Consider the following 12,596-nt stretch of genomic DNA (forward strand, 5'->3'; position numbering starts at 1 on the left):
CCGGTGCCTGTCGGGGCCTGGGTTTCAGCTGTCCACACCACAGCAGTGGGCAACGAGCTTAAAGCCCCTGATGGCTCTGGGCGCTGACTCTCACCAGTGGCTATGGATGAAGTCATGGGCGATTTTCAGCCAGCGCCGGAAGGGAGATCTTTTTAACTTCTCTTGGATGAGCAGTTGACCCGTGCCCTGCACAGCCTACGCACTAGGTGGTCAGGGGATGGGTGTACATGAGACACATGACCCCAGAGCATAGGGTAATGGGGTCAGCCCAGCTCTGTCCCTGACCACCCCTCCTGAATTGTTTTTATTCCTAAAATACACTAGCTGGTCTTTCTGGCTGCTTTTGTAGTTGGAAAGATTCAACTCAAACTCACCACCTTCAAGTCAGAACTGACATAGCTGATGCTCCAGTGGGGTTTCAGAAGCTGGAAATCGTACAGGGAAAGATCATTCATTCTTCTTCTTCAGAGTTGTTGATGGATTGGAACCTCCTGCCTTTGGGTTGGCAGCACAACTCCTTACCCACTAGGCCACCAGAGCTCCCTGGTTGGAAGTATTAGATGTATATTGTTGTTTGTTTTATGTATGATCCAGTCAGAGCTGACTCATATCTGGCCCTCTGGAGGGATTTCAGAGTCAGTTAATCACACAGGAAAGGATTGCCTATCCTCCGGTGGAGCAGGTGGCCTCGAACTGCATGCCTTCAGAATTGCAGCGCAGCTTCTTGCCACTAGGCCACTAGAGCTCCCTATTAGATGTATAAAAGGAATAAAGGTTTGAGGAAATGATAAAGTGCTATGGATGCAAAAGGGAGGATGGATGGAGGCAGCAGCCTGGAGCCTCTTCTGGAGACACGCCAGCATCAAGATGGTCTCCCAGGAAGGGCCACCCACAGCCCTCCACATCTGCAGGGCCAGACGGTGGAAAGTGGCAGTGTGGAAATGCAGCATGCGACTGCCCGGCACCAGCTGGGCCCTGTGGGGCGAGGTTGAAATCACTGTGCAATTTAAGCTCATTCTAATAACATGTACAGGTCATGCTCTGCCAGTAATTCTGGTTTCTATTTTCTTTATGTTAAATAAATGGATGGTTTGAGAGTGATTTCTACTTTATTGTGTATAGAGAGACTTATGAAACCCCAAATTAGGATAAGCGTGTCACTCCTGCTATGGCGCGTCCAGCACTGAGGAAAACTTTCACATTCTCTTTGGTCTCCTCAAAACCTTATGTATCGAAATCTTCCATTTCACGGAAGAACTTGAGACAGAAACGTGCTATTTCCTCTCTGCATGGGCTGAGGACCCTGGCTTCTGGGTCCCCAGCCACCTCACATCTCTTCAGATGGGTTACTTTCCATTTTCTTCATACAGCAGATAACGGTCAGAACCCTCTGCTTTCTGTCCCTTTGGTGGTGGAGGTGCCCTGGTATCTGATTCCGTGTCTGACAGAGGCTTCCCAAATTAGAATCTTAACAGGAGCAGATAGCCAGGCCTGTGGAAGCACCGGTGGGTCCAAATTGCCAACAGTTCCATTAGCCGCCCATTACATTACATTACATTACATTACATTACATTACATTACACCAAGGCTGCTGACTCTATCCCTTTAAGAAATATTTTAAATAGAAAGTCAAGGAAAGTGACAGTGGATATGATTGAATCTTTTTTCTTTAACTTGTAAATTAGAAACAAGTTCTTGAGAAGAATGGCATTTGAATCTGAGTTCTGTCATCTAATAGCTGTGTAAGTTCCTCTGTGCCTCAATTTCCTGATCTGTAAAATGAGAATAATAGTGATCTTTACATCATGAAGGTGGCCTGGTGCTGCTGTAGGTTAAGTATTAGTCTAGTAACTGAAGGGTCAGAGGTTTAATCACTCCGGCTGCTCTTTGGGGGCAAAAATGAGGTAGGCTTTTTCTGAGAAATTTCTAGCTGGCACTTCTACTCTGCCTACAGGGTCTTTATGAGCTGGAATAGATTTGCTGGCAGTGGATTTGGGTTGGATTATATTGTAGGGTTGTAGTATTAGGTAATACAAGCAGATGTATCATTCAATATATTAAACACACAAGCACATGCATTTTCAGCATGGTGCCTAAAAACAGTGCTGGAAGCAGTAGCATCTGATCGCCACTCATTCCACAAGGGCAAAGAATCCCCATCAAGAATATCAAGCACAACAGCGATTCCTGTGAGGTCTTACCTGTCCCCACACTCCCACACCCTCTTCTATCAGTTCTAGCACTAACTCCCTCCCCACGGCTCTCACTACTACTGGGTCTGCTAATTTATTACAATGCCCACACAGAACCCACAGACAATACTTCTAATTATGGATTTTATTAGAGATTTTACAGCCATAATTAAGTCTAGAAACACTCAAGATAGCCTGTTTCAATCAAGGTTGCCCCTTCTCCACCATGTGGACAGATAGGCCTCTGCCCTCTTAGCTTTGAGACTGCTCTGGTCTCCGAGAAGTATTACATAACTTTTCAGTCTACCAATTAGGCACCAACCTCACTCCACAGGCAAGTTGCATAGATCATAACAAATTATAAAAAGCAGAGAGAAGAGTGGGAATCCCAGAACACTTCATTGTGCTCGTGTGAAATCTATACATAGACTAAAAAGCAGTTATCCAAACAGAACAAAGGAACATTGCATGGTTTAAAATCAGGAAAGATGTGCTTAAGGGTTGTGTCCTTTCTCCATGCCTATTCAATCTGTATGCTGAACAAATCAGTCCAGCAGCTGGACTATATGAAGAAGAATGTGGCATCAGAAATGGAGGGAGACTCATCAATAACCTGTGTTATGCAGATGGCACAATCTGGCTTGCTAAAAGTGAAGAAGCCTTGAAGCACTTGCTGATGAAGGTACACCTCAGCATCAAGAAAACAAAATCCTCACCACTGGACCAATGGGCAACATCGTGATCGATGGAGAAAAGGGCAAAGTTGTCAATGATTTCACTCTACTTGAATCCATGGTGACAGTAGCAAAGAAACAAAAGTCCTGTTTCATTGGGAAAATCTGCTGCCAGGGATCTCGCCAAAATGCTGAAAAGCAATAATGTCTATTCAAAGCCTAAAGTGCACTTGTCCAAGCCATGGACAATTACTTCCTATGCATTGAAAATGGAATAATAAATAAAGATGATGGAAGAATTGATGCCTTTGAGTTGCAGTGTTGGAGAAGAACAGTGGATATCCCGTAAACGGCCAAAAGAGCAAATAAGTCTATCTTGGAGGAATGCAACTCGGGTGCTACTTAGACTCAAGGGTGGTGATACTTTGTCTCACGTATTTTGTGTGCTTTTTCTGGAGGGACCAGTTCTTGGGGAAAGACAAGGAAAGGTGGAAGGTCAGTAAATGAGGGAAAAGTCCTCAACAGGCTGGACTGCCTCAGCGACTGTACCAACAGGAAGGATGGCAGATGTGAGGATGGTGTGGGATAGAGCAAGGTTCAGCTCTGTTGCGCAAGAGTCACTGTGAGTCATAATTGACTCCATGACCCCTAACAGCAACAAGAAGCCTAAAAGTTACTACTACCTTATTTGCCTTTTTATTTTCTGTGTGATGCCATATATTGCATTCTGGAAAAGGCAAAGTAGGAGGCAGAGATGAGATCAGTGACTCCCCAGGGCTATGAAGGAGGGAAGGAGAGGGATTGTAAGGGGGCAGAAAGGAATTATTCCTGCTGTTCAAGATACTCTGTATTGAGGAGGTAGTTATTTGCCTTTTGTCAAACCTCACGGAACTATATACTTAAAACCCAGCAATTCTATTGTGTGTAAATTATACCTCAGTAAACCTGACTTCAAAGAAAAATGCCTTCCTTCCCTCATCTTTTGTAAACCCTTAAACTCTATGACTTTTTTTATATGCTGTTAAGGAGTGAAAAATTCCATCCACCAACGACAGTTGGTCTTATTTTCATACAAATATCCACTGTTTGTATTATGCATCACCAATAGAATATAGGAAGATGAGTCAGTTGGATTAGTTCCAGTGATCAAGGGGAGCCCTGGTGCTGTAGTCTGTAGGAATCTACACTGCTGATCTAACCTCGCTGGTGGTATGAATCTACCAAACTCTTGGTATAATCAGTGAGAAAGGATAAAGGTGTAGCTAGTGCAAAATACACTGCCAAGCTACCAGGAAATCACAGCACAAAACCTTTGTGAGAGAAGAGGCGTAAGACCAGAAATATGTTTGGAGATGATTATTTCTTCTCGTTGGGGTTTCCACCCTTCAGTTCTGTATTTGCATCATGTGCACTTTTTTTTTGTATCATGTTTTCCAGCTTCCTGGAGGGATTCTTTCCTTCATTGTCATGGGTCCTATTGATCACATCAGGGATCCATCTACACAGACGTTTTAGAGGAAAATCCAAGAATTATTAAGCCTCCTGTATATGGAACAGATCATTCGGGAGCCTGGGCTTTGTGAAGAGGACAGTGGCATCAGATCTGGGGGAAGACTCATCAACAACCTGTGATATGCAGTTGACACAACCCTGCTTGCTGAAGCTGAGGAGGACCTGAAGCACTTGCTGCAGAAGGTCAAGGACTGCAGTTTTCAATATCAAGAAGACAAAGATTCTCACCACTGGACCAATTGGCAGCACCAAGATGGATGGATAAGAGATTAGGATTGTTAACAGTTACAGGTTCCTTGGTTTCACAATCAACAATCTTAGCACCAGCAATCAGGAAATCAAAAGATTAATTGCATTGGGAAAGACTGCTATCAGGGACCTCTCTAGAGTACTGAAAAGCAACAATATCAGTCTGGAGACTAAGGTACACCTGATCTAGGTCATGGTCTTCACAATTACTTGCTTTGCATCAGAAATCTGGGCAATGACTAAGAATGACAGAAGAAGAATTGATGCCTTTGAGCTGTGGTGCAGAGAATATTGAACATACCATGGACTGCCAAGAGAACAAATAGGTATCTGTCTTGGAGAGAGTGAAACTATGTTTCTCCTTGGAGGCAAGGATTTTGAAGCCCCTGATCACATACTTTGGGCATGTGACCAGGAGGGACCAGTTCTTGGAGAAGGACATCATATTTGAAAGGGTGGAGGGACAAAACAGGAGAGGAAAATCCTAGATGAGATGGATTGACACAGTAACTGGGCTAATGGGGGTAAGTGTGTTGGAGTCAGTGAGACTAGCTCAGGACAGGGCAGGCTTCAGAGTGGCTATCCATAAGATGGCTCTGAGTCATAGGTGACTTGATGGCACAAAACAACAACAAAACCAAAGAAAGATACCAGTGATATTCTGACTGAGGTGGGCAAGAACAGGACTTCTTGCCATGATCTATCCATTTGCTAATGTTTGTCTCTCTTAGGATTTCTTGCCAATGCACTGTGGTACAGAAAGAAACCCTCAAGCCACAACCAGCAATTCTGATCATATGGCTGCCATGTGCATCCACTAGGATACTGCTGGAGCAGCATTGCATGTAACATATGTAACAGCAAACCTCACGGAGGCCATCCACAATTCACAGGCGCTGACACTGAATACAGTTTTAGTTCATTGGGAAGAAATGAAAGTTCCAACAACCCCTGCTAATCCCCAGCTTCCATCTGGGTATGTATACCAAACTGGACCTCCATCTGACAGTGCTATTGTATGTAAAGGTAAATTCCAAAAGACATTTCAAATTCAAGTATAGTTTATGAGACCAGAAGTCCAAATTCAGGCTGCCAGCCCTAGCGATTGGCCCTTTCTCATTAGTTATGGAGGACTGTCCTGTTTCCTTCAGCAGCCATGAGCCTGTTTGTCCCTGGAGACCTCTACGTGAGTGGTCTTGCTGACATCAGAGTTTTGTCACACAAAGACCTGTGTCCAGAAGGATGTACTCCACTCCTGGAAAATCTTTCTGGGTGGTACTAAGGTGACCCTCGCCTTACATCACTAGCAAGCCAACCAATCCCCCTGATGAATCACAAACACCTAATATTTGCATAGCTCCTCCTAGCATGTTTGCATAGCTCCTCCTAGCCATGTATTGAGAGTTACAGCCACCATGGCTGTATTGAATAATCCACTACAGGACTCTATGGTGATTATCGTTATTGGCTGTAACCTTCCCTGCTTTACTGGTTTTTAACAAGATCTTACAAATGTCACCTTTCGGAAGCAGGAGTGGCATCCACTTCCTAAACAATATGCCTCCAGAAACTCTATAAACCTTGATAAATGTCAATAGCTATAGAAATGCTTCAGGTCTTTTGATCACAGGGTCGCTATGAGTTGTGCTTGACTCAAAGGCAATCAAAAACAGCAACAAAGTCACCTTATGCAAAACCTGCACTTGGACCAGGAGGCAGTCATCAGAACAAAGCAAGGAAACACTGCATGGTTCAAAATCCGGAAAAGTGTATACTAGGGATGCATCTTGACTCCACACCTTTTTAATCTATATGCAGAACAGATCATCTGGGAAGCTAGGCTCTATGAGTAGGAATGTGGCTTCAGGATTAGAGGAAGACTCATTGTCATGCATATGGCGCAGCCCTGCTTGCTGAAACTGAGTAAGACCTGAGGCATTTGCTGCAGAAGATCAAGGACTATAGTCTTCAATATGGATGGAACTCAATATCAAGAAAACAAAGATTCTTACAACTGGGCTGATTGGTAGCATCATGATAGATGGTGAAGAGATTGAGATTGCTAACAGCTTTAGTTTGCTCAGCTCCACAATCAACATTCTTAGCAGCCAGGACAGCAAAATATGAATTGCATTTGGAAAGTTTGCTGCCAGGGACCTCTCCAGAGTACTGAAGAGCAACGATGTCAGTCTGGAGACTAAGATGCGCCTGATCCAGATGATGTCTTAGAAATTATGTTATTTGCTTTTGCTTTTCAAGGAGAAGAGCAAACTGGGGTTGGGTGGGGGTGGGGTGGATGGGGAGAAAAGTGCAACAATGAATGAATGGAAATCCAAAATCTCTGTAGATGTTCATTGAAATTAATAAAAAAATGTGTTATTTGTCAGAAATATGGACAATAACTAGGGATGATAGAATTGATGCCTTTGAGCTGTGGTGCTAGAGAAGAGTATTAAATATACCATGGACTGCTAGGAGAACAAACAGCTTCAGTCGAGAGATGGATGAAACTGGGCTGCTCCTTGGAGGCAAGGATTCTGAAGCTCTGTGTGACATATTTTGGGCATGTTGCAAGGAAGGAACCAGTCCTTGGAGAGGGTGGAGGGACAGCACAAGAGTGTATGACCCTGAATAAGATGGATTGATGGGGGCAGGTGTGTCAGAGACAATAAGGTTGGCTCAGGATAGAGCAGGGTTCAGAGCTGTTGTACAGAGGATCACTAAGTCACAGTGTGATGACACATACCAACAACAAACACCCTGTGCAAGAACTGCAGTATTTAGTCACAGCGCATCACGCAAGACGACAAGTTTCCACTTTTGCTTCTTTGGGTCTTTAGACCTATAAATTCCCACCCCTCCTGGGTCTTGTTCCCACTGCAGAGACATTTGCAGCAATTCTTCTGAAACCCACATGTCACTTCCATGCACCTGTAGCTCCACGTTCTATGCTGTTTGTCCCATCACTCAATGCTTCGTCCCAGGGTAACAACTCTCCATCAGTGGAGGTCAGGCTCTCTTGACGGCTCGGGACCTTGAGAAGAGCCATTCTGAACCCTCTCACCACCATGGACGAAGCCCGGCACAGCCAGACCTTGGGACTAGGGTTATCTTAGAGTGAAAAGGATAAAAATCAACAATGGTGGATGTATAGAAGTCATTCAGGAGTTTGTAAATCATAGTTTGGGGGGAAGTGTGTGTCAGAATTTGGGGGAATTTAAGAACTGTCAGGCTGACTTGGGCACAGTAAGCCAAGGAAAAGCATATGAAATGTAATTTTACTCTAGAATGCCAGAATCTTGCTTGGGTCTGGAGTGATCCTGTGTGTTCTACAGTGATTACAAGAATAGTGTTGAAACGGTCTGAGGCCTTCCTCAATACCATCCATGGAGTAAAGTTTAGACATCTCAGACACTGGGCAGACAGGGGAGAATGCCAGAATCTTGGGAGCTCTGGTGGCCTTGTTGTTGTTGTTGTTATGTGCCATCGAGTCGCTTGCAACTCATAGCGACCCTATGTACAACAGCCCTAAACTCTGCTCTGTCCTGTGCCAATCGCACTGTCTCTGACACACCCATCCCAATTACTCCAGTCACTGAATCAATCCACCTCATAGAGGGCCTTCCCCTCCTGCGCTGTCCCTCCATCCTCCCAAGCATGATGTCCCCCTCCAAGGACCGGTCTCTCCTCCCAACATGTCCAAAGTATGTTAGATGGAGCCTCAGAATCCTTGCCTCCAAGGAGCCACCCGGTTTAACCCTTTCCAGGACAAATCTGTTTGTTTTCCTAACAGTCCATGGTATTCTCAGTACTCTTCTCCAGCACCACAGCTCAAAGGCATCAATTCTCCTTCTATCCTCCTTGGTTATTGTCCAACTCTCTGATGCATAACAAGGTGGCCTAGCAGTTAGGAATTGCACTGCCAGCCTAATGGTACTTGATTCAAATCCACCAGCTACGGCACGAGAGAAAGATGGACACTCTCCCCCTTCAAATTTACTGTCTCTGAAACCTGCTGGAGGGTCAACTTGGAGTTGGTTCCAACTCGACGGAATTCAAGAATGCCAGAATCTTGCAACAGAGAATAGAAGAGCGTCTACAAAGACAGTAGAGAAAGCAAGCATGGGCCCATGGGTCCCAGCTCCGTCTGGGGCGAAGCCGACTGTGTCTGACACCACATCTCTTCAGCCGGCCTGCCCTGCAGAGGCACTGCATCCACAGGCCTACGCTCTGTCCTCTCACTTCTTTGGTTCTGCTTCACTCCTATATGATTTCTCTGGCGTATTACTTGGTTTCTTAAATGGATTTCCCCTTTGGGAAAGAATATGCCGACCAGCAAAGATGGATTTTTCAGATGTTTACTACTGCATTTCTAACAATAAAAATACTAAACAGGTAGCTGGTTTATACATCAGTCTCTTGTACATTTGGTCTTTAGAATTTGTTCCTGAAAGCCATGTGCCACATATGGTGCTAGGGAGTTCTGGTGGCTTAGAGGGTGAGGAGTTGCCCAAAGGTGTATGGTTCGAATCCACTGGCTATTCCAGAGGAGAAAGATGAGCAGTCTTCTCTTCTGTGATTTACTGCTTCTGAAAATCCACTAGAAGGTCAGCTAGGAGTCAGCTCAGATGCAATGGCACATGACAACAACAATGTGCTAAGCACTGTATTTTATTTTCATTCTTTATATTACTAAGCATGTTATATAAGTTAATTTATTTAATCGTTGAAACACATCATTGAGGCAGATATTATCCGCCTTTATAAATAAGAAAACTGAGGCCCAGAAAAATTGAATAACCATATAGGCCCACACATCTACAGAAAAGTCTGAGCTGAGCCTTGAGCTGAGGTTGCGTTAGGTCCAAAACCCAGGCTTGAACACTTTGCCTTGAGGAGGCGTGCCAACCATGTTAACAGCTGGACCTGCGATGCTGAGGAGCAGCTCTACTGTGGGTACCACAGGGGAACAGTGGCCAGGCAAAGCATGTGTGGGCAGTCTGCTGGCCTTCTTGTCAGTTTCACTGTCTAGGAAAACAAAGCAAAGCCTTATAATGAAATGTGCAAAGAACTCAGAAGATCCAAAGGAACAAAATCGCTTGGCACTTCTTAATCTAAAGGAAGTAAAGAACAAATTCAAGCCTCGACTTCCAATACTTATGAGCAGAATGTTGAATGATCCAGGAAGCATCAAAAGAAGATGGAAGGACACACCTCTGTGTTGTTCACAATAGCAAAGAGATGGAAGCAAGCTAAGTACCATCAACAAATGAATGGATAGAGAAGCTGTGGTATATTTACACAATGGAATACTACAAAGCACTGAAAAACAAGGAACTCATAAAACATTATACAACATGGGTGACCCTGGAGGACATTATGCTGAATGAAATATCTCAGTCACAAAAGGATAAATACTGCATAGTGCCACTATTATAAAATAGGACTGACATGGGGGTTGGAAGGAAACTAAGAAGGGATAAATAATGAGGGAAAGAACTGTTTAAAAGGAATATATAAAAAGGAATATATGATTAGGTATTATTTGCATGTCAGCAGTCCAGAGTAAGAGGTGCATAGCAAAGTGGACTGGGGGACACAGGGAGGGAGGAAATTGTGCAACAATAAAAGAATCTTTTAAAAAAAATTATTTACCTGCATATTTAAGTCTTGTTTGCCTTTTACCATTGGCATAATAGATATTAATCTATTAACACAGATTCTCTGGTAGGCCACAGGTGATGTGAATGATAAGGACTGACATATTTTGTCCTATGACAAATTCACTGTAGGCACTTTGGACAATGACAAAGCAAAGGAAAATGTCTACTGTTGTCATAAATAACTCAGAGAACAACTATGTCAGGCTAATTAAAACCACAATATGGAAAAAACCCCAACCCCAAGTAACAAAAAAACCTTGATCCAGTGCCTGGAGAAAAAAGAAGAAGAAGAAGGTGGAAGGAGGAGTCACTATACCAAAAAGAATTGGCTGACACAGAAGAATTTCATGAACCAGCATATTATCAAGTTGCAATGATGATAAAGAAGGAAGCTGCTCTGAAGGAATGAGCAAAAAAACAAGGCCCTGGCAATTGATGGAGTACCAATTGATATATTTCAACAAACAGATGAAGCTCTGGATGCACTCCCTAGGTTATGCCAAGAAATCTGGAGGACAACTACCTGGTTAACTGACTGGAAGAAATCCATATTTATTCCCATTCCAAGTTATCAAACAAAATCACTAACATCAAATATAAGCTAGAGCCTATGGAAGATTATTTGAAAACAATTTGAACAGTACAATGACAGAGAACTGCCAGGTGTGCAAGCAGAGTTAAGAAGAAGTCATGGCACTAGGGACATTACAGCCCATGTCACATGGATCTTGGCTGAAAGCACAGAATACCAGAAGAATGCCTATCTGCGTTTCATTGACTGTGCAAAAACATTTGACTGTGTGGATCACAACAACTTCTGACTAATCTTGAGAAGAATGGGAATCCCAGAACACTTAATTGTGCTTATGTGAAATCTATAGTTGGACGAGGAAGCAGAGCAGGAAAACACTACATGGTTCAAAATCAGGAAAGCGGGGATGCAGCCTATCTCCATACCTTTTCAGTCTCTAGGAGGAACAGATCATTCAGCAAGCTGGACTTTAGAAGGAGAAATGTGACATCAAGATTGGAGAAAGACTCAACACCCTGTGCTATGCTGATAACAAAACACTGCTTGCTGAAACTGAAGAGGACCTGAGGCATTTGCTGCAGAAGGTCAAGGACTGCAGCCTTCAAAATGGATTGCATAAGACCATTATTGTAAAACTAGAAGGATAACTAGTAAAACATATATGGGAACCCAAAGGGGAAAGGGTGGGAGGGGTGAGGATGGTATGGGCGAAACCACAAGGTTGCACACTTTGGTGGGGTGAGCAGGGTGTGGGGAGGATTCAGGTGAAAAGACAGGGTAATAATGATGGGCAGAGTCCAACGGTGATTAATTTTATAAAACATAATGCATGAGAATGATTGTATGGATATGAATGAGGAATAGTGTGAAACACAATGTATACGAATTTTGTAAGCAAACAAATAAACAAAACAAATAAATAAAAAGACCATTTCCAGATCCATCTTTAAAAAAAAGAAGTTGTTTTCTCCTACACACACATGGTGGTCAAGACAGCATGGGACTGGTACAGTGACAGACACATAGATCAATGGAATTGAGAACCCGGAAATCAGCTCATATACCTATGGTCAACTGATTTTTACAAGGAGATGAAATCAGTTAAGTGGGGAAATGACATTCTTTTTAACAAATGGTGTTGACAAAATTAGGAAAGTATCTGTAGAAAACTCGAGCAAAACCCATACATCATACCATACACAAAACACAACTCGAGGTGGATTAAGGACCTAGGAGTAAAACCAACAACTATAAACTTCATCAGAGAAAAGCTTGGAAGAACTCTAGGAGCCCAAATCCACAGTATGAATAGTCTTGCAAACATAATGAAAAATCTATAACCGAGAGAACAAAATAGATGAATAAGACCTTCTAAGAATCAAATCCGTATGCATATAAAAAACTTCTCCAATAAGGTAAAAAGGGAAGACACAAACTGGGGGAAAAAATTGGTAATAACATATTTGATAAGGGATTCGTGTCTAAAATTTATACAATACTTCAGCCCCTCTACAAGAAAAAGGTAAACAATCCAGTCACAAAATGGGCCTTGGGATATGAACAGACAGTTCACCAAAGAAGACATTCAGATGGCAAACACACACAAGAATAAATGTTCAAAATCTCTAGGTATCAGAGAGATGCAAATAAAAGCAACTAGGAGATATGATCTCACCCCAGCAACCATAGCAAAGTTCAACAGAGCAGCAAACAATAAATACTGGCGAGGTTGTGGAGAGATTGGAACCCTTATTCACTGTTGATGGGAATGTAA

This window comes from Elephantulus edwardii, unplaced genomic scaffold, assembly GCF_000299155.1.
Source record: "Elephantulus edwardii isolate Elephantulus edwardi_28Jun2011 unplaced genomic scaffold, EleEdw1.0 scaffold00031, whole genome shotgun sequence".
Taxonomy (NCBI): Eukaryota; Metazoa; Chordata; class Mammalia; order Macroscelidea; family Macroscelididae; genus Elephantulus; species Elephantulus edwardii.